Genomic DNA, 24,947 nt, shown 5'->3' with positions numbered 1-24,947 from the left:
TATACTCCTCGATTTCAAACTCCGTAATATTTTTCAATTTGGAGCTTTTTATTTTAAAAAGTATTGCGTTGGTTTTATTTGTGTTAAGGATTAGTTTATTTTGATTAAACCAGTTTTTTATTGGTATGAAAAAATTACTGCTATCGTTTAACAATTGTGCCATGTTCTTGGTGCCAGTTATCAAATTTGTATCATCTGCATAGGTTAAGTATTTTTTGGCCTGTTTGTTGTGAGTCAAGATATGGGTCACTTATGAAAATTACAAATAATGGCCCCAAAATATCATCCTGTGCAATCCCGTACTTGTTCGTAACTTCCCAGTTTCCGTAGAAGTAAATCTCTGTTTAGGCAGTCATAGGCCTTGACTAGCTCTAATAATATCCCAAGTGCTTTTTCAAAACATTGCAATAATATTCTCTTCAAAAAATCATGTTCATTATTGTGCAGTAGTGCAAGAAATGTACAGCAAGCAATAAGCACACACTCCGCTGCTCTCCGTTCCCGCTAAACCAGACTCGTGACTAAACTGGCATTTATCAACCTAATTCGATAATAAAATTCGATATCTCATCTTTATTAAATCTATTTTCTGTTTATATGCTATTAATCTGTCTATACTTACTTTTTTATTTAAGAGTTTACTGATTACTATCTATGGTTTTAATGTTATATAAAGTTTCAATCTGTAACTAGTGAACGTCCTCCTATCTCTATACTTAAAATACTATCATTTGTTGACTTTAACCTCTGGCCTACTATTGACTATGACCGCTGTGGCTAATACGCGTCACCAAGACTATAAACTCATATAATTTTTATTTAAGTCGTAATTCTTCTTTCGCTTCCTATTAGCAAGTCAATTGCAATGACATTTTGTACAAAATAGTTTCAATATCCAATGCCAGAGTGAAATTTAAATAAATTATTAACGCCATTATGGTTTTTCGGTTTTTTGTTTTTTGTAAGTAAGTAACATGTGTTTTCTTTTCTGCAAATTTGATTACTGTAAAGATTAGATTGTCCATATAACACAACATTTTTTTCTGCTAATGCTATGTGCCACATATTGTTATGAGACAATTTAATATATTAGATGAGAGGCAAGAGTAAAAAGTTACAAAGTCTTCGCTAGCAGTTTTTGGAATATCTAGTGCTGCTGGGCATCCCGGACAGTTTGGTCTTTCAGCTATAAAGGAATGGGGCTGGGAATCATATTCATCCCGTAGGATGTAGTTCAGAATAGGATATATTGTATAAAGTAATTTAATTACTTCCAATTTCCTCTTAGAGTCGGGGAGAGAGTTTAAAATTAGGATAAGTAAATAAGATAGTAATTTTATTTTAAAATGAGTTAACTGACTGAAAAATAAAAATTGAAAATACTGTGACAATAGAATAAACGCTTTAAAATGACCCATTACTGCAATAGCCGAGCAGTTAGCATATGCTAATAACAATATCTTAATAATCCTCATTTAGTTAAACATGTGGCTGAAGTTATATTGGGATTTGGATTCGGATTTGCGAATATTACAGTGGACCAGTTCGTTATTTACCTTAATTAAAAAAGAGCGTTCCTGTGAAAATGCCGGGAAAGTGAGTACGGAAATATTGTAAAGGAACTCCAAAAAATCATATGCAATGTTGCTATACAGAAAATAACCGTTTTTTCTTTCGCATTACCCCAAAAAATATATTAATTTAATAACTATTTCGCAATCTCGAAAAAATCTAACGTCCCAGAGATTCAACCAGAATATTGAAAAGCCACTTAAGAGAGCTTCAAAATGATGTATTGCTCAACCACCTAGAAAAAGTCAGAAAGACATAAAACTTCCACAATAATGAAATATCCAAAAATTCTTTATATTTATTTCGCAATCTCAAAAAAATCTGACGTTGTCCCAGATATTCAATTAGGCCATTGAAGAGCCACTTAGGAGAGCTTGACCTTAACCACCTTGACACCACCTTGACACCATCGGGAATGTATAAAAGTACCTCCAATTATGAAATACCGACAAGTTCGATATATTTTTTTAACAGTCTCAAAAAAATCAGACGTTCTCCCAGATATTGAACTAGACCATTGAAAATCCACTTGATAGAGCTTCAAAATGAAAGCTCTCCTAGGTGGCTCTGTAATAGTCTGGTTGAATCTTTGGGACAACGTTAGATTTTTTTGAGATTGCGAAATAAATTAAAAAGAATATTGGTTATTTCATTATTAGGGGTAGTTTTATATCTTCCGGCCGTTTCGAGGTGGTTGAACAATACATCATTTTGAAGTGCTCCTATGTGGCTCTTTATTGGTCTAATTGAATCTCTGGAACGTCAGATTTTTTTGAGATGGCCAACTAAATATAACGAACTTTTGGGTATTTCATATTAAGGGGTAGTTTTATATATTCCCGAAGATTTCAGTAATTCATAATTTTGAAGCTTTCCTATGTGGCTCTTTAATGGTCAAATTGAATATCTGAGACAAGGTCAGATTTTTTTGAGATAACGAAATAAATAAAGCGAATATATGGTTACTTCATTATTGGGGGCAGTTTTATATCCTCCGACCTCTTCGAGGTGGTTAAGCAATACATCATTCTGAAGCGCTAGTAGGTGGCTCTTTAAAAGTCTAATTGAATCTCTTAGACAAAGTCAGATTTTTTTGAGATTGCGAAATAAAAATAACGAAATTTTGGGTAGTCGATAATTAGAGGAAGTTTTATATATTCCCGACGGTTTCAAGGTGGTTCAGTAATACATAATTTTGAAGCTCTTCTAAGTGGCTTTTTAATGGTATAATTGAATATCTGGGACGTCAGATTTTTTTGAGGTTGGGAAATAAATATAACGAATATTTGGGTATTTCATAATTGGGGGTATTTTTATATATTTGCTACGGTTTCAAGGTGATTGAGTGATACACCATTTTGAAGCCCTCCTAAGTGGCTCTTTAAGGGTCTAATTGAATATCTGGGAAAACCTCAGATTTTTTTGAGATTGCGAAATAAATATAGCGAAGTTCTTGCTACTTCATAAAGGGGGTAGTTTTATATATTCCCGACGGTTTCGAGGTGGTTGAGTAATCCATCATTTTGAAGTTCTCCTAAATGGCTCTTTAATGGTCTAATTGACTATCTGGGACCACGTCAGATTTTTTTGAGATTGCGAAATAAATTTCATTATTTGGGGTAGTTTTGTATCGTCCCGACAGTTTCAAGATGGTTGAGTAATACAAAATTTTGAAGTTCTCCTAAGTGGCTCTTTATTGGTCTGGTTAAATATCTGGGACAACGTCAGGTTTTTTCGAGATTGCGAAATAGTAATTAAATTATTTTTTGGGGTGTTCCGAGCGAGTGTACCAACATTGGATATGGTTTTTGGAAGTTCCCTTACAATATTTCCGTTCTTACTTACCCAGGAACAGGAATATGTTTTTTAATTTAGATAAGTAACGAGCTGGTCCACTGTAATATTTGCAAATCCGAATCCAAATCCAAATCTAACTTCAGTCACAGTGGTGATACCGAGTTATGTAAACTGTAAATAATTGATATTGTGGACATCGTGCGGTGGTCAAAATTTTTTAAGGGTAATCTAAATTATATAGGACGGTAGCGCGCCGATTGCTCGTTAGAGTATGTCACTAGCGCAAGGTTAATGATCAAACCAAATGATCTTTTTGAAACATAATAATGAATGGTATTATATAACAGGCTATATTTTTCTTTGTTTACGTGGTTACTATGCCCGTTCTAATGTTAATAAATTTCGTGATAGGAGTTAATTTACAGCTTTTACAAAATTACCTTTAACTCCTTTTTTCTTATTATGATTTGTAACTAATATTTCTATATTATGTTTTTTTTTTAATTTGTATTGCACATAAAATGAAATAATATATGAAAATGGCATCGATTGTAATGTCCAGATTTTAAGTAATTTCATCACGTGGCTTTTTGATGAACATGCCAATCTAAGTAAGCTCAAGCCACCATGGTTAGCATCAAACTTAAAAGTCTTTATGAAACAACGTGACACTGCTCTAAAAAAGTTAAAAATAAGTAGACTACGAATGGACTGGGATAAATATAAATTTCTTAGAAATTTTACTTTGAGTAAGGTTCGCAGAAAAAAAAATTTTTTTTAGGCTTATGTGCAGAAACTAATCCTTGAAAACTATGGTCAGCTGTCATAATCCTTGCAAACTATGGTCAGCTGTCAGAAATTTTGACGTTTGTTCCCAAAGAAATATCACAATCCTGGCAATACTCTCTCATCCGAATTTAATTAATGAACACTACATTCTTTCGGAATATTTCAAATTGTGACTAGCAGGTTAACTATGATAATTACAAATACAACAATCACATAAACTTCTCCTTTAAGATGACCGAAGTGTGTGAGATAAATCAAATTTTATATTGAATGAAATGCAATGCAGCCGGGGTCGACCCCAGTATCACCACAAATGTTAAAATCTTGTATTCCTTTCATAGATAAATATATAAACACATATTATAGACTGCTGCTTGGAAAAGAGTTACTTGAAAATTATCAATAGCAAAACCACTGGCATAGATAAGTAATTCTAACAATGTCAATGATCTACGAACAATCAGTATCCTACCAGCAATTTCAAAATTAATTGAGAAAGTTTTGTATGCCCAAATGTAAGATGGTAAATGGTATCATTCCCACTGAGCAGTGGGGTTTCAGAAAACATTTTGGTACTTCAGTTGCCTTAACTAATGTTGTGGACGACATAATCAGGCCATGTGACAAAAATATGGTCAGCATATTGGTATTTTTACATTTTTCAAAGGCATTTGACAGTTTGCTTATAAGCAAGTTAAAGTTTTATAGTTTCTCATCAGCATCGTATAGTTTAATTAGATCATATCCATCAAACTAATATAAATCGCGATTTTGTATACGGTTTTTGCTTGGATCATGAGCGTCGAACCCGAATACAAAGACTTCAAAACTTATGTCTCCGTTTTGATCATACTTCTCATCTTTATAGCGATATAAATTGGCTGAGAATGGATACTCGAAGAGATCTACATTTTAGATGTTTTTTAATTTAACGTATTAACGAACCCCTTGCTATCACCTCTATCCGTGAACGATTAATATTTCGTTATAACGTACATAATTTGAATATTAGAAGTACTGTCAAACTTACAAGGCCCCACAATTGTTACAATTCAATACCCAAACACTGTTTAAGTCTCAGTGTTAAAACTTTCAAATATGCATATAAAAAAAATATGTTAAATTCGGTTTAAGCTAACAAAAACACTTTCATATTGAAGAACTGTTTATGGTTTTTATAGGTTTTTTTATATAGGTACTGGCCCTAAAAAGCTTAAATTTTTATCGTTATGAATTGCTTGGTTAAACATGTCAACGTCCGGTTCAGTAGAGTAGTTTTCAAGCTAGATTGCGCCGGAGTTGCCCTGCTAATGACACAATAAAAGGAATTTATCTTTATATAATTGTTATTATTAAGTAATAATGACAAAAAATATTATTGTATATTGTTAATAATAATAATTATTATTATATTTACGATGTTAGCTTTGTTGCTTTTGTGACAGTGCCATGCAGTACTATGCCCTATTGAACATTGCATAAATGTTTAAATACTTTCGTGTTAGTACTTTGGTTGAAGGACTATAATACAGCGTGGTTAAATTGCTGCGTGTTCTTTTAATTGCTATATTGTATACTGCCAAAATTGTGTAACTGACAGACACAACGCGTACTATAAATATGTTCAATAAATAGAACGTAAATTGTGACAATTAAGATTTAGATAGTCATTTTGGGGGAGCGAGATAAAAACGGCCATCGATTCGTTTTCATGAGAAAAAAAAAGAGGCGCACATTCGGCCGTTATGGGTGTGCTCGCCATTCCACAGAAAACCCTGAAATATATGCACCACAAAATAAAAGTTATTATTAAAATCGTAATTTACTGCTTTTAATTTCTACATATTATTATTTATGGCTGCGAGAGCTCTCCCCCTTAATCCCGTTTTCTCATGCGGGTCAGAATGGAACCGATTCCGAACAGTGCCGCGTTGCCGCGTCGGCACGATTTTTCCTAAAAACACAGACAAGTTTTACTGGTCGCTCAATGTTTTAGTTTTCAGTTAGATAAAAAGTTGTTCAATTGAACGGTCAAATTTTTTTGCGTCAATTAACCGAAATAATTTTAATAGTACCATGACATTTATATTTATTTATTTATTCATATTTATATTGCGCATTACGTCGCCGTCGTGTCGTTCTGGGAATCAGATAAAGTTGATATAATTATTGGAATTCCCAAAATCGCTAAGTGTCATATTTGGATACTCCTTGAAGAGGTAAATAGGTAAATTGGGCATCACAAACACATAATAATATATTACAAAATCCATATTATTATTCAATAATGACAGATAACACTCTACAATTGCAAGATGTTATTTAAAACATTTCTTGACTAGTCAATTAAGAAGTGGTCAATTAAGAAGTGTTGGCCGGCCAATTGTCTACGGTCCCAACACTAAAAAAAAATGTTCATTTTAAATTCAGGGAAAATAAACTAAATTAATCGAACCAATTCTATGAGTGTAAGGTCATATTTTATCTGAAGTATTTATTGGTTTTTCAGAGTGGGTTTTGACGGGTAAGAAGTTTTGACAAGAAGTGTATATGGGTTATGTGATTTGAATTTAGATTGGACTTACAATTATTTAAGAAAAATCGATTTCTTTAGTTTTAGCATTTCCTTCCTCATATATCTATTCCCAATAAAGTGAAAAAAAAGTTGTTGAACAACCAGTACGAAATAATTTGGCTTTACTAAAGTATTTCGTATTCCACCAATTTAAGGAACCTTAGAGCATTGCGCATCTAAATACGCAACCGACCATGTACAATGTTTAAAAGTTTACTCGAAAACGTGAATCGAGCTCTATTAGACTTGACAATTTTTTTAAGGTGAATGGTTTCAAAAATGGAAAATAAATTTTCCCCGAAACTGTGTTAAAATTTAAAAATGACAATATTATTAATTAAAAGTATTAATATTTACGTTATCTTATGTCAAACATATATTATGCAAAATGTCAGAGTTTAATGGGAAAATATTTGTAGACTAAAAAAATAAATTAGAAACAGGCAATATTCAAAGTAATGATTATTGTCTATTCAATATTACTTATCTCTTTTATATTTCTTCAATCAATTCAATATTACTTTTTTTTGCTGCCATAGAAATGAAAGATAGTATAATTTAATAAAGTTGTATAAAATATTTATACTAATGTAATGAAAATTATTTATCTGGTGATTTAAGAAATTTATTTATATTGATGGAATTAATTTGAACATACTTTAGGGATACCGGTAAAAAATAGTTTGCGCTTTATTATCTCTAGAGATTAATAAATTGTTACTTGACAATCAGCATAAACTCAAAAAAACCACAATCTTCTTTACAGCCCTTATCATAAAAGAAACCCATCATTATGAGCTTTCGGACTCATAAAGTTAAGAGGAGGACAAAATTTAGAAATAAAAAAAAAAAATTTCACACATCTGACGGAAATGTGCATTGAAGGTTTTATTCATCGCATTATAGTTTTACTCACATTTTTATGTGTTATTTAATTGTTATTTTTAAGTATTAATGTTTTCTAGACAGTGTATTTGTGTATCATGTTTTAATTTTTATTGATTTAATCTATGGATTAATAAAATAAACCAAACCAAAATAAGTCGAAGTTTCGAATGAAACGCGCGCTCTCTGCACAAAAATGAAAACAACAGTCACCGGTAGGCGATTTCCCTACTTTCAGCATGGAGTAACGTGGCAACATGGGTACGTCCACGGAGGACGTGTAGACATCGTCAGCAGAGCGGCTTCGGGGCGAGCGTTTCACCCTTGGCTTCGGAGTGACAGCGAGGCGCACAAAGATCGGTCCGCAACGATTTATGTCACTGGTTCCTTTTGTGTTTTACCTTCTAACGCACTATGCATTACTGGCCATAAATCAATTTTATGGTTTTGTAAATCAAAGCGCCTTAATGGGCTCTCTTCCCGTCTCCCTCTCACTCAAGCATTCTATCGTATATCCGTCCATCCACCGGTTTATGCACAGAAAAGTGCTACGGCTCTGGATGAGTGATAAAGGCGAAAGACTGAAACGTCCAAAAATGGGAGTTTGGGATTTATCAGGAGAAGGGATATCGGATTTGATGGTTTCCAGGACCGACTCCTGCCACCGTCTACTGTGGCCCGGGATTTAAGAGACGACAATTCAGTGCTTGTGCCTGGATCTCTCACAGGCACGTTTTTTTTTTTGGTATTTAGTACACAGCACATTCCAAAGCAATGTATCCCGCTAATTGCTTTGATAAGAGGAAAGCATAATAAAATGAAAAAAAATGGGTGGCTTTTTCTGAGATAAAGATAACTCTAATATCTTGATACTAGTAATTTATATCAAACGTCCACACAAACAAAATTAAGGATACCAGAAACTACAAAACACATATTGCCAACCTTGCACAGAACACTTTGTGGTGTTGGTTAACGGCTGTTACAATAAAGTACCAGTTTAAATGCACTTATCGTCGCTTTTGTAGAATACGCTTTTTTCTCTTATCCTCTATTCTTTAAACAACTAGAAGGCAGGTTTTAAGAAGTCTATTAGCTCACCTACCTTATAATGTAATTAGGTTGACACAAGATTAGGTTAGGTTAGACTAGTGTAAAATAGATTGTTATTATCACAATCCGTTGAAACACTTTTAGTTTGGAGTATATGTACATATATATTGTGAAATAAATTACCTATCAAATTCAGGAATACAAATTGGCGACACTTTCAGAAATTCGCCTTTGTTTTCATGTAGATTTTTTGTAGGTCGGTAACTAAAGTGAAACTATCAATTATAGCGAGTGTTTTGAGTTCGTGAAATACAATATTTATTACTTGCAAAATTGGTTGTCAAGGTAATAACATTTAAAATATTGCTACATGACATTTGAATTGTCAAAGCTGTTGCATCTACTTAGCTTATTCTTAAACTATGCTGCCTATTAAAAATATTTCTATGGATCTCTTGAATCTGCATTTTTTTCTTTTCAATTCTAAAAAAGAAAATGGAATTTATAAAAATAAATATATTATTTTCCAGGCGAAGAGGAATTCTTTATCAAATATAAACGGACGATTACCACTTCTGCTTGTTTTAATCGTGAAAAGTCTCTTCTGTGGTTAGATCTCATTGGTTAACACTCTTGCTCCATAATATAGTTTGCATCTTTATTTTTAAATGTTGACAATGTGCCCATATGTATGTATGTGTACAGATATAGTATCAGGTCTAAAGCCTTTTTGCCTGGATCTCGGTTGGTTAGAATTTTTAAATCGTTTTATGTCATGGATAAAAGCCGCTAGAAAGAAAATTGAAGTTTTATTTAGAAGCCCGGAACTCCTCTCGGTTTTGGCAAAAGTATTTATGACCTGCACTGACTTGCCGGATAAGGAAGAGAATAAGAAGTAGCCGCCTGTTTAATAGATGTGTTTACCCAGGATAAAAGAATAAGCTAGATTCTATTATGGAGAAGTTTAATGATTGTTGTACCCCAAAGGTTAATGTTTCATTTGACAGATTCAAATTTAGAAGGGTAGTCAGAACTTGGATAGTTTCTTAACCGAATTCAGTAAGGCTATTAAGACAACAGACTATAGAGTTCAAAATGACATGGGTATGGACAGAAGGGTTATATGCATTTTGGATTATCAAATTCAAGGCACATTATTACGAGAATCGAATTTAACTGTAGAGGAGGCCATAAATGTTTGCAAACCACAGAAGCTAGTAAGTTTCAAACTAAAATGCTGAAGAGTATTAGAAGAATATAAATAGTATTGAGATTTGACAGAAGAATATACATAGGAGTTGAACGTTCTTGAAGTTTTTGTGGTTATAAAATGGCTTGCATCATAAAAACCTGAAAGAGCTCATGTAATATATTGGATGATTTGGAATTTAAGTTTTTTCGTCGACATTACCTTGAAACTTCGTCTCGTTTGATTAAAAAAATTAATTTGAGAATGGAAATTTGGGAAAAATATATAGACCCTAAAAAAGCGTTTTCCAACCGTCCATATTTTATAGGCGAAGGAGCAGGAAACGTTTACTGCGGTGCAAAACCGCCACCGCCGCCGCGCCCCCGGCACTTATCAGTCTTTTACCGTTCCCATTACCTCGCAGTTTAACGTTTAACCGCCGCCCCCCGCGCGCCGCTGACACGCGGGCCTCAGTCTTTTTAATACCCCCGACTTTCATTAAGGACGCCCTATAAATCTCTATTGTGGCGGAAGCGAACTCTAAATATAAGATAATATCCGACGCTCGCTGCCGAAGAATTATGTAAGTGTTGGGTTTTTACAAGGCGGTCCTCGCGGGGTTAGCAGCAACCCGCAGTGGCGTAAGTCGAACAAAACTGGCGGTGGCAGTACCTAAAACCCAAATAGTAAGAACAAATTTTTAATTTATAATTACTTAGTAACCACTAATTGTTGCTTTATTTATGCTTGAAGAGCTAAAACAATATACAGGGTGGACTACACTTTTGGTTAAAACTAATAGTACACGAAAACCCTTTCGTTTTTTTTAAAAAAGGACATAATTTCATAATTGCACTGCTGAAGTGTGCGAAGTATCCCCTCAAGACGTCAATTTCTTTAAACGCGAGTTTCTTCGGAAGTTTTCGATATTTTGGCCAAGGATTTGGGAGTGTATCGGCATATTTTACCACTGATATGTAATATTTTGACATTTGTGAGTTTTGATGGTCACGTCATACGTCACTCAAAAACGAATGGTCGTTGGAGAAATATAGTTTACAACATGTTCATAAACTTGTTTGGTTACTCGTTTATTAAACACTCATCAATTGAATTGTTTGGTGTAAAGCATTGTTGATAATGCTTTGACTGAATAAATTAAAAAAAAAATGCACGCTATTGGTTTCTCTGTAAACTATTTTCGTGCATTCGACTATATTGATGAAATCTAATAATATTGGAGTTTCGTTACATACCTCACAAATTTAATGCACACAATAATATAATATATTATTATATTATATATAATATAATATAATTCTTTTCAAAACTTCTCTATCTCTCCGTTTCTTCGAAATAAAAACACTCTGAAACTGTTAGTTGGTTACCAAAAACCTGGACATTGATATGAGATCGCAGGTCTGTGGAGCAAGTTAATCTAAAAGACTCTCTCCTTGATCACCTAATTCTTAAAGTTGCACCCATACTCGATACCAAGATGGGCAGTGATGGATGTGGTTGCTAACTGATGACATCGTCACCTTGATTCTACACAGGTTCTAATCGTTCTTTTAATTTGTGGTTTACTAATATAGTTGTTTTGTCTCTCTTCTAATGCTTTAATCAATGCACTTCGTCCCAAAAGGGTTTTCTCGGATTATTTGAATATATTTAGTATATATGATTTTATATATTTATAGTAACATAAGTTATATGCATGCCAACGAATGGCACAAGAGCCTGGTAGTTCTTGGCATTAACGGGCATTATATGCGATTACGACTGCATTAATGGCATTATATATAAATGAGTCTACAAAAGAAATTCATGAAATTCCTAAAAACCGGCTTCCAAAAGACTTAACTCCGCCTCCGTTAACATTCGGATTATGGACGGAACGAAAGTTATATCAATTTATGTCAATTTAAAATATACTATGATAGTGGCAAAAAATTGTTCAAAAACAAAAGTTCGATGTAATTGCGACATCTTCCTATAGGTCTGATTTGGATTGAAGGTCATCGCAGCACATCGATCGATCTAATGGAAGCACGGCTGAGACAAGAACTTAGCTGTTTAGAACTCTTCAGAACTGATCGCACGCATTGCAAAAGTACTTTCGAAACTTTCGAAAGGCAATAATCATTCTTTCTTTCCTGGATGGTAAGTCTGAGACTTCAACCCATAGCATGCCGTCTCTCGCTTATTTATACATTCTTTTCAGCGAATGTGCGAACGTCGCTATAAAACTTCTTGTGGCGAACCCCAACCCCCTTCAGTTCTTGCCCGAGCCAAAAGACGATAACGTACCGAATTGAGATAATGTTGCCAGCGGCGTTTTACACAAATATATATCGGCGACGATATTTCTTCTCCGGCCCCATAAATCGCCCTGTACACATTCACTCCTTATTCATTGAACAACAGTTTTATGGCCGCCCGGGTGAATGATGACCCCCTCTATCTGCGCCTCTGCGGCTTTTCATCTGCCGTGGCCGCATTGAATGTCGTCGTCTTCTCCCCGGATTGAGCGTCGTCTCGACCCCTAAAAGCGCTCTAAATCATTCGCCTAATGGCTCTATGAATCTAAACGTCCGAGATGATCAAATTAAAATCTCTCGCGTTGACCGGAAAAAGATGTTATTTACGGCGCTGGTGGTCTCAGTTTGGTCAAATATCCATCGGTATAAGTCAGCATCATCAACCAGTACGTACCAAATAGATGGGTACGTCTATACATCTTCGCAAAGCATATTATTTCTTGCTGTTGAAATAAACTTCCGACATTCGACCGAAAATTCGCTGATAATATCTGAGTATATCTTGGGATAGGTATCACCATTGCATTGCTATCCAAAGGTTCTGCGAAAACGTAGCGGAAGTGGGCACACCGACACTATTGTCCAAATATCTATTTTTAAAGACATGATTATGTATTTTAATACTATATTTAAAAAAAAAACTGGTTGTTCCAGAAAGGTTCCTGCACTGTACTGTACTGTAATGTAAATAATGTTCCATCACTGCATAGATTAAACATCTACACTTGAACTGAAACTGGTCTAGACAAGAATACCATGATGACGGAGTTACTTCATGTACACATTTTCCATTACTGTTATAGACGCCAGAAGATTTGGGTTGAAGTGGAAAATTGCAGATATGCAACCTGTGTTCAGCCGAACGGCTTTCAAAATATATTCCCGGTTTCTAAGATGGAGAAGAATGCAGTAAATTAGTTCTACTGACTACAGGAAAAGAATGTTCATATAAATAAGTAGTATATGAGAACGTAATTATTTTTATAATTTATTTTTTTACTGAAAAGGGTCACCAAATTAAATGTTGATTCGTAAAATGTTGACTTATGTTTGCTTTTACTAATTTACCCGGAAATACGAATGTCAACAATTGAAGGAAGACTTTCCATTTTATAGTCACCAAAATTAGACACCATTAATCAATGTCTTATTAAGTGGTACAATTTTATTTTCCATTTTTTAAAATGCTATTTGTTATCTATTATTATTATTTGCTTTTACCAAACCCTTTAATTTACTCTATAATTCATCAAGGCATTAAAATACACTTGTGGTGCATGATCCAACAAGCTATAATATCATTATTTTATAGTTATTTCCAAATTTAATAATACAATATCATTCCTATCAACTTCTCTCCTATTCTAAGTATATCCTATCTAAATATATAAAGAACGTTTTTTGTTTGTTTATTTAACTTTGTTGGTATTCATTGTTTCATTTCAATAACATCCTTACTTCCAATTTTCTTTATATTTAGTTAATTTTTGCATTATTTTATTTATTTTATATAAAATCATTGAAAATTAATAATTATTTGAGTTCGGCACTGACCTGAACCCGTTTGAATTTCAAGAAGATTGCTCGAATTTTCCACCCCTATCGCGAGCAAATGCTGCTCTAAAAGCAGGGCGCCCCGTTCGCAGGGTAGTTAGTTGAAAATCGAAACCGAAGTCCGCAAACATAAATAATCGAGTAGTTAAATAAATTATTAGTAGTGTGTACAGTGAATAATACTGCGTAAAAAGTTGTTGACTTTGTTATTATTAAATTATTTTTGACGAAATAAACTGACGTGTTTAATTTTACCGTCACCTTTGTGGAACTCGAACATTTTTTGTCAATTTCAAAACTTAACATTATACATTCTCGAATTGTCAAGCGGATGATAAAATGAAACCAGTGTTAGTGTGCTCTGAGCCACAAGAGCATCATTTGTAGCAATTTTTTTGTGGGATGTGCGAAACATTCCCAAACCCCAATATACAGAAAAAGGTCGCACCGAGTAATCCGTAGAAAAAACGCCTACCAAACACCCTTTTGACTGAATTTACGAACATTAGTAATCCGGCCCAAGGTTCCGTGCAGATATTACTCAGTCAAGCAAAGGAATATGAGTTTATCAAGCTTTCGAAACGTAAATCACGGCCCGAGTTTGGTTTATCTGTAAATTGCACTTTCGTATGGGGTGGAGCGGCCTCGCTCGATGCCCATCACACAAATCATCCTGAAATTTCAGAACGCCGCGGCTGTTCGAGCAAAAACAATATCAATAACCGGAGTTTTATGTTTTTGCGAGGCCACCCCGTCCCGAAGAGGAATTAAGGAACCGAATCGAAAATCGCCGCCATTTGCATTTTTATGTATCGTGCTGCGATGATGGGTCGATGGGTCGTTCGCCGTGCGGATGAAATTTGGGTCAAACTGATTACGAAACCCGTCTAAGCATTTTGAAATATACTTGAGGTCGATTAATGGAACGCGTCATATTGTGTCATGGATGTTCGAAATTTTAATCGCTCCACAATAATTCGAATGAATTGCTTGTTGAAACGTGTCTGGTTTAGTACATATTTTGGTATTGCTTATGTGATTCCAACTGTATGTTCACTTAAAAAAGTACGTTTTCCCGTTAACGATAACATAATAGTGGGATTATCCTTCTCGCAATATTCTAGGTTTATGATTATTAGTTCCGCATTTAATAAATTATAAAATATAAATTTTTCAAAGAAATTTCCACAGGCTACTGTAATACTTTTTACAAAACTTCTGGATTCCTCCTGCGGCGGTTTTTGCTGAGTCGAATTTGCTGACGTTTCGCCAATCATCCTGTTCGCTTTTTCAGAGCTTGACTGAAACTGGCAAGCTCATGATAGTCAAACCACTGTCTTACACAAACAGATTCAGAAATATTTATTAAAACTCTTTTTATGTTACAAAACAAGACAAAATTCGCAGTTAATAGTTACGATGTCAGGATTTTTCCACGACGCTATCGTGAGACCTAAGCATGTTGTATCAGTTTATAAAACCTTAAGTTATATTAGAGATTCTTGTTGTACTTGTTGCTGCAGAAACATGTACTTTTCGAGCTAATTTAGAAAATACAGTTTTTAAAAAGCAGTCGCTTAAACATAATTTACTATGTGATGTTATAACCAAACTAATTCAAAGATTATTTAAGTTCTGTCTCCTTATGCTTTCTAAAAATTCTGCCATTTTGTATCAGTATAGAGCTATTCCTCTAACTGTTGAGTTCTTGACCCATATGTTCTAAATTCGTGGCTTCAGCGTATCACATAGATTGTTCCAAATAAAATAATTTTTGGTATAATTTTAAAACACGCCCTCAGTAAAAATGTCACTAGACCATAGTATTTTTTTTAGACAATCTAGAACGCCTCGTTTATAATATATGTGACAATAAAATGACACTTTGAGAAGAAGGGTTGTTATTGTAAATTTCTTAGAAATGGCTTTCGCGTTATAATTTATATTTGGGTATACAAACGCAGACTTTTAAAATATCTTAAAGCCAAACATTTAATCTTTTTTAATACAGCGAAAATTGGGATTTTTTTTATTCCATACTAAATTTTGGACACAAAATGTCATTTTAAAACTTTTTTTTAATTTTGATCTAAGGTTCAGGTTGAATTTTTCGAATTTGCTGAACTGATGTCAGCCAAAATGTTCCTATCCCTAACAATTAAAAAAATTTCCCATATTAAGCGAACATTATTGCGGACACTGCATACCATCATTAAATTCGTCTTGACACAGATAAATTTCGCTCAGGCCTTAGACGGTCGGTCATTCGCACTTCAGAACGGATAATTTATGAGTTGACTAGTTAATTTTACTTTAAGGGAAACTTTTTCGTATTATTATGTTATGGGAATGAAAAGTTTATATTTATTGATCCATCCTTTTTGTGATACTCGTTTAATAAATGTCAGCGCATAATATCCTGGCTTTAATAAGCAATTAGCGCTCAAAGATAAGCCGATAAGCAACGTCATTGATTCAGTCTCTTTCTAAATTTACTGTAGGTATACGGGGCACTTGAAAGCTTCACATTTGATTCTTGTAACATTCGCATTAACGCGAACATAATTATAAAATTTCTAGTCTCCGATTCAAATTTTAACGACGTGTTTCTGGAATCCTAGCATAAAAGCGGAAATTTGCGGTGATAGTAAAGATAAGTTTGATTATACGCGATAGATATCTCAAATTCGAGCACAGTAATCAAGAAACATTTATAGTTTCATCAGTAAACCTCCAAGCCAGGTTCTATTTCTGGCTGTTTACTCCATTCGTTTCCTAATTACCTAGTAACTATCTCTGATCGACTAGGCACAAAATTAGATGTTAGTTTTGATTTAATTTAATATGAATTAAATACTACACTTTTTTTATGTAGTCCATACTGTCTCAATCTAGGCATCGACCCAATTCTTATATTGTTTTTTTTGTGATTTGCGATTTTTCTCCAGTAGCTGCTATCCAAATGGCAACATCTAAAAAACATTAACAGCAGCAGGTAACCGAGCAAAAGCAAGGGATTATATTTAGCTATCGTTACGACCTAGCGATTAGCTTTATGTCTGGCGATCATAAAGGTGTGGTCCTTGATTCGAACAATTGTGTAGGGAAGAATAATAATGATTGTATTTGCTTTTTACATTCTATAAATTATAACTATGTTTCATGTAATGTGTACTCTGAGATGGTTTTAACCTGAGGAAAATCTATTTAACGCATTAAGTAAACACGCAAATTAGTTCAGTTTTTCATGAGAATATGTGTCAGTACGTGTGGGGTACAAACTACATCGAGCGCTCTGGACAGGTCGCAGACGTGTGTCACGGAGCGCACCCGGTTGCGAAAATGGAGCTGAACCATAGCATTCAGAACCATAGCCATCGAGATATATGCAGATATGTTTTTAGAAAAGTCAATCCGTAAGAAGCTGCCTAATGGCTTTATATTAGGAAGCCGAAATATGGCCACCCTGACATGGATATTTGGACAGAATAGCCTGGAGGGAAACAAAAGTACTAGAGTATCAGACCTAATTCAAGTAGTACATGCACAAAATTAGGAGATTACATCCTGGAACTTGAAAATCTGAAGGACATACAGCCCCATAAAATAACTTCTTCTTCTCCATGCGATGCCTAAACTTGATAGGAGAAACATAAAATATTGATTGTCTCGCAACAGATTGATTCATCGCAGCCAGGACGCCACACACATTACCCTAAACTTAAACCTAAAACTTAAAAAATTCACACTAATGGAACAGCAAAGATTCACATCCACTTCGATATTATATAGAATCCTCCATAACAAGATCGACTCTATCAATCTGCTTCAGCAGTTATTAATTTGAGTTTCACCATTCCCAAAATTCCAATTTTACCTTTTATTTGAAAATCACTAATAGAAATTACAATGAAGTTGTTGATAAAGTCAAATTTATTGTGAAACTTATGTATTTTCAATACTGTTTAAATTACTGTATGTTTTGCTGCTGGTTTATTAATTACATTTCAGTTACATTTTGTCCAGTATTTGTCATTAAAACGGTTGAGCAATGAATCTATTTAATGAACTCTCCCTTTACTTATGATAGAAAAATAAGAAATTTGACTAATTATATACTGGTCACTTCTTTGCCTTTGGCATACTCGCAATATTCGAAACATTTCTTTAGTCCTGTATATTATTACACCACGCAAGGTTTACCGGGTAATAATGGCCTTCCCTGCCCGCGCTAGACTCATTGATTTATTCCATCGGCGCTGTGATTTGTGACGAGGCGTTCCTTCGGATATGTTTCTTAATCGAGCAGGCCGTTTTAATTGCCACTTTCTCAGATATTCGGCCGTCGGATTGAATCCTCGGATCGGTGACGGACCATTTTGATCTCGGAACGAGCACAAAACGCACGAACGTTCCGTGTTCATGTTGCGGTTCGTCGTCTGCGATACCGTCGATGTCTCCTCACTTTTAATTAGACTGCTATTAGCCACTGAGCAGTGCAGTTATAACAGTGATTTTAAATTTTAATGATAATTCGTCAGTTGCTATTGTTAGTTTTAACAGCAAAAAGTGCTGAAATTTAACACGAAAATATAGAAAATATTAATATCTGTATTTCACTTAAAATATATACCAATATGGTTTCCTTAATAGTAGAGCGACTGAGACTGAGACACAACGTTATATTGAATGAAAACCCCTGGTAAGGAAAACTTTCGGGGTTTAAGAAACTTGTTTTTTTTTATCAGAATGGAGATGTCTGTGTTGTAAAATTTATGCTCTAATGTTTTCTGTATGCAATTAATCTACGTTAATGGAGTTTAAATTGATTGTTCTTTTATTATTTTAAGTTGAAGGCTTCATTCTATTGATTTTGATGAACAAAGTTAATGTATATATATACAAAGCTAAACATATATATATATATATATATATATATATATATATATATATATATATATATATATATATATATATATATATATATATATATATACAAAGCCAAACATATATATATATATATATATATATATATATATATATATATATATATATATATATATATATATATATATATATATATATATATATACAAAGCTAAACATATATATATATATATATATATATATATATATATATATATATATATATATATATATATATATATATATATATCGATTTAAATTCTAAATATCCCTGTATTTCTGGGAAACTATGTTAACTTACCGTTACTCCCTTGAAAATTTTAGAGCGCCGTTGTCTCATCACGCCAAGCGCACTTTAAAATATAAATCCCAGACCTGAAAATTCATTTACTTACGTGCAAGCTGACCAATCGCACCGTGCGGTATGTCCGCTCCCTGCTATCAGCATTAAATCAGTTTCTTATCTTACGTTTATAAATTATCCCCGTATGATTCTGATTCATGTAAGAGAGTTGACTGAAATATTGCTTCTCTTGGACAATTTTTTGTGTCTCGAAATCCGTTTCACATCAAAATTCAAGACCCGTCGCAGCTGCGATAATATTAATATATGTTTTTACGAGTTGTCATTTTTATTTATTTGGAATGGGACTAATTTAATTTAACGAGTGTATGAGCGGCTGCGATTCCTCAAGTGTTGTAAGTTATCGAGGGGAAGAAGTTAAATGGCGACGTTCCACGGTCAAACGCACATGCTTAACGTTAATGTAATTAGAGATTACAAATTTTTTATAATTTATTATAGTTCGTTGACAGTGGGCAGTAGGATTTACAAAGCTTATTTTGATTATACCAGTATACAGAGTGCCTCACGCCTATAGACATCAAAAAAACATGTTGCCCATGCCACCAATCTTGAATCGTGATAAAACTTCTACTTCTTATACTTTTAGGAAATTTATTGTTTTAGTCCCAATTTTTTATTTATTGAATATTAGTAAATTTTCAGACTACCTCATTTCAAACTCTAAGGATATGACAAAAATTATCCCCCTCCTCCTACCAGTGACACACATAACCTCCTACTTTCGTATCCATACTAGTCCGCAATTACCTCCGTGTATATACACAAGAGGATATAAAAAAGCAACAATACGTAAGACATGGAGAGTTCATCAGGCGAATTACAAAATCTAAATAATATTAAATAACTAGATTAACTGACAACAACAATGGACAAAAACAACTGAAACTAAAGTTTCAGTTAAGCTCTGGAGAAGCCAACAGAACAATTGGCGAAACGTTAGCAAGTTTCACCATCATTAACCAACGCAGGAGGAATTAAGAAGATTTGTAGATAGTGGACGTTTCTTTGAAAAAAAAAAATACTAGTAAGTGTGGAAAAAAAATAGGTCGAGGAAAACCTTTACAGCTAGAAAGGGCAATTTGCACCTATAAAAATTCATTTTTTTGAGAAATGTACACTAGAGTTAGGGAAAAATACGTCTCCGTTAATTCTACAGCAGAATCTTCTTGATTTAACACTTTTCGTAAGGCGAAAAACAAGGTAGTGAATATTTTTACACTTGGTAAATCAGATCGTGTGTAGGAAGGCATAATTGCTAATTAAAATAAAATTGAAACAGTAACATCAAATTCATTTTTCTTCTTTTTTTACATTGCAACGAATTTTTAAATGGAAAGGTACATTGGGACGGTGCAAAAATACAAAAAACGGTTAACTTGCTACAAGTACACACACTCTAGCCAATGCATCAAAAAACAATTTGTCATAGGTGTGTCTTTAGTTTTGGTTAGGTTTGGTTTTGCCATGTATATTATCACAATTTAAGATGTGCTTAGTTTTATAAATGACTACTCAGATAATCTGATCCCAAAAAGTTGTTATAATAAGAATAATAATAATAGCCCATCGATCCCCATTTACCCCAAAATTGTTCCGCCATTTCGAGTCTATCTAGTTCAGCAAAAGTTTGTAGATAGTGGACTTTTCTTTGAAACAAAAATACTAGTATAAAAATGCATTTTTGTTGAGAAATTTACACTATAGTTAGGGAAAAATACGTCTACGTTAATTCTACAGCAGAATCTTCTTGATTTAATACTTTTCGTAAGGCGAAAAACAAGGTAGAGAATATTTTTACATTTGTTAAATCAGATCGTGTGTAGGAAGGCATATTTGCTAATTAAAATAAAATTGAAACAGTAACATCAAATTCGTTTTTCTTCTTTTTTTTAGATTGCAACGAATTTGTTAATGGAAAGGTATATTGGAACAGTGGAAAAAAACAAAAAACGGTTAACTTGCTAAGAGTTCACACACTCTGGCGAATGCATCAAAGAACAATTTGACATAGGTGTGTCTTTAGTTTTGGCTAGGTTTGGTTTTGCCATGTATATTATTACAATTTAAGATGTGTTTAGTTTTATAAATGACTACTCAGAAAATCTGATCCCAAAAAGTTGTTATAATAAGAATAATAATAATAGCCCATCGATCCCCATTTACCCCAAAATTGTTCCGCCATTTCGAGTCTATCTAGTTCAGCAAAAGCATTCCCATTAAGTGCACGGCAGCACCATGGACTTCTTAACAGGTGCCTTCCGTAACGGGTACGTATCGGCATCATGGCTCGCGTCGTAATATAGTCCTCAGTTTAAAAAACCAAAGGTACGCGTACGTCAGCTCGGGCATCCATAGAGTCCTATCGCGGCGGCCTCTATTGTATTCAAATCCGAGAGTCGTGACTCGAGGGCCGTGCCGCATGCGCAGATACGGATTTGTTTATCGCCGTCGCCCCGACATAAATGACTGCCCGTTGACAGATCTATGGGTCGCACGAAGGAAAACCGTATCTGAATCCGCTCGATTTTATCTCTATATTGCATCGCCCGTGGAATTAAGGTATGCGCCTGCGAGCGAACGCGATTGCAGGCCATTGTTGCCAGGAAATTCGCCTGATGAACTCTCCACGTCTTAACGTATTGTTGCTTTTTTATAGCCTCTTTTGTATATATACGGAGGTAATTGCGGACTACTATGGATACGAAAAGTAGGATGTTATGTGTGCCACTGGTAGGAGGAGGGGGATAATTTTTGTCAAATCTTTGGAGATTGAAATTAGGTAATGTGAAAATTGCGCAAGCACAGGTAATATGGAACGGGAAACAGGAAATAAAAAATTTCTTAATATATTTACTGCAATCTCTAAAACGATAGTTAGCGATCCAAGGCAAGATGATATATGATGCTTTGAAAGCTACAAAATAAACTTTAACAACAATATCAAAACCTATTACGGTATAAAGACATTTTTCTAAATATTTTGTTTTCTTGAAACACCGGTATACATGCAGCATTCGAATTCTAAAACATTTTACAAATGACGATTTTTTTTTGCATTTACAAAAGACGAGAGGATGTGAAGAGCAAGAGATGAAAGTGACCTGAAAAGCTTCTGCGAAATCCAAACAAGGAATAGCAAGCACCACATTGAGATCCATTTGATCAGGGTGATGAATTGGAGAGCAGGTTACAAAATTATATTAAATATTAAGCAGTGTTATAGCATTCTGTGTTACAAACTTTTGCAGTGTGAGTAACAATTGTATCCAATTACATAGAAAAAATTTGAAGAAATTGAAATTGAATTGAAATAAAAAGAATTTTATGAAACGTAAAGAATTTATCCTTCTCCACCAAAAATAACAACACTTGTTCACGATTGGCAGGAAACTGTGTCAGGATTATTGCGCAGGTTTGTCTTAACGCAGTTCTGTGTTACCCTACATTGGCTTCCAAGTCCGCGCTCCATTTAAATTGCATAGAATAGCGAAACCTGGATTGCGACGACTGTACTGCGTCGCCTACATCCGCAGAATCATTAAAAATAAATGTATAGACGTGAAACCTGGGCAAAACAGATCATACTGAGGATCGCTTTCTCAACAACCTCCTATTTGCCCTGCACTCCAAAAATTATACATGAAGGCATATTGTATATATCATTATTATATTAATATATATATCATTATTATATTAATCTTCTTAAAATATTCTCGTTTATTTGCCTTTCGCTCCGTACTGGTCTTCAAATTGGTATGTACCGAACTAATCCTCACTCACCCTGAAGCTAGAAATAAGTGACCATTCTTGACTTAATGGTGGCTGCATTAAGGATACGTTGACAAGAAATCGATTTCTTTGGAAATATTGTGCATATTAATGTTTGTTGTAACACTCAGATAGCCAGTTTCAACAAGCCCGGACAAAAGAGTACTTACTGATCCTTTGACCGGTCAGCATTAAAGCGAACTATATATAAATCGACGACGAAGCCGTTATTTATATGCGATATTCCTTTCGTTTTACAAGTACTGTGTAGCTTACATACAACGCAAAGAGATGTACACGATCTGCTTTTGAGATGTGCCGCGCACGTTGAATGCTGCTGCATGGAAGATTTGTACCGTATTTGTAGGTATTCTCTGCGGTTAATGGATAAGCGGTAGCATGAACCTGCTACCGACTCTCGGATATTGTTTTGTGAAAATCGTTTTGTCCTTAAAGAAACTGCATTTTTCAATCTTGGAGAAATTTAGTTCTCAGTATTTAAAAACGCATAAGGTTTATGATTTACCACTACCACTAATCGTATTGTTATCGATAGAAATTGTTTGACATATGGGGATGCTGAATTCAATTGTATAGATTTGCGTTGAAACGCCAGTTGAGCATAATTACAGTAATCATTGTTCTCTGCACAAGGCATTAGAAAGATTAATGTTGGGACAGTCAATGGTCCACTTCTTAATTGACCGGTCAATTGACCACTTTTTAAGTGACTAGTCAAAAAATGTTTTAAACAACATATTGCAATTGTAGAGAGTTATCTATCATTATTTAATAATAATATGTAGTTTATATTAAATTATTTTGTGTCTGTGATGTCCAATTTACCTATAACTCTCTGTTAGGGAAATGCCAGTAATAATATCAACTCCATTTGGTTGCCAAAATGACGCGACGGCGAATTTATGTAATTTCACAAAAAAATCAGGTATTATTTTTTTCGGAATAATTTCCGAAAAACCAATGACGACGAAGAACGACTTAGTGACTTTAGGGATACTGCTCCTTCAATACAGCATAGTTACGTTTTTAATACCTAATACTTAAGACATGTTATTTAATTTGATATCATGTTATTGCCTTTTACCGATTGAACTTCTTAACATCAATATTAGATCAATATCTAGAGTTTGCTAGTGTTACTCCTGTGCGTTTGGAATTTAGCCCTATGCATTTAAAGTGCTGTTTCCTTTTGAACTGGCGATGGCACTGGGTTTGCAGTAAATACTATTATACTTGTTGTATAAACTTTACGCAGTGGCAATAATAAATAAATCTAAACTTCATTCAACCACCCGCATGTAATGTATGGAAACAAAATAATAAATTAAAACAAGTAATCAAAATATTTAAATGCCTATCAGCGTAGAAATAATGCTCGGTGACTTAACTCGACAGCCCGTCTGTTTAGAGTAAAGTAAATGTCGCTTCCGTCACGTCATATTAGTATATAACTCCTTCCCCTGCGACGTACAGGTATTATGAAAATGAACTGCTGGAAAGACAATATTGCCAGCCATTGGCGCAGTAGAGCAAACACTTGCAATTTGGTAGTGGCCCTTTTTTGTCTACATCAGAAATATCGATCAACCTTACATAAATGAAATATTATATAGCGACCAAAACAACATTTTCCTATTTATTTTCCTTTTGATTGGAGTGTTGTTGATTGGTTTCATGACATGTGATAAATATTAACCAAATGTAAAGAGAAATTAAATTTTAAGAAAAACTTAGTTAAGTTATATTAGTTTTGGATAGTTAAGAACGCGTTGTCGGGAAACGTGGGTGCATTATAAGAACACTTGTGCGCAAACAAGACACTTGTTTTGTAAGATAAACAATTTCTGGTTTCAAAAATATCACCGCTGTTAACAACTCGTTAGATTGTATGAGTGATTTTACTCTCATGGCAGCATACAGATCTTAATCTAACCTAACCTCTTCTTCTGTTTATCCGCCTCTCATACTATATGTTATAGTCCATGTATAATTAAGAATATTCCAAATTTATAAGATTGACTCTTTCAAAGTCAGTTGACTATGCGTATATAGAAGACTGGGAAGATATTAGATATTTCTATTCAAAACATTTCAAGTATTTCTCTGTATATTCATGCCCCTTCCAATATGT

Source organism: Cylas formicarius, unplaced genomic scaffold (genome assembly GCF_029955315.1).
Source record: "Cylas formicarius isolate icCylForm1 unplaced genomic scaffold, icCylForm1.1 PGA_scaffold_6__28_contigs__length_40554024, whole genome shotgun sequence".
In the NCBI taxonomy this organism is placed as follows: Eukaryota; Metazoa; Arthropoda; class Insecta; order Coleoptera; family Brentidae; genus Cylas; species Cylas formicarius.
Note: the sequence above shows the minus strand (reverse complement) of the source record.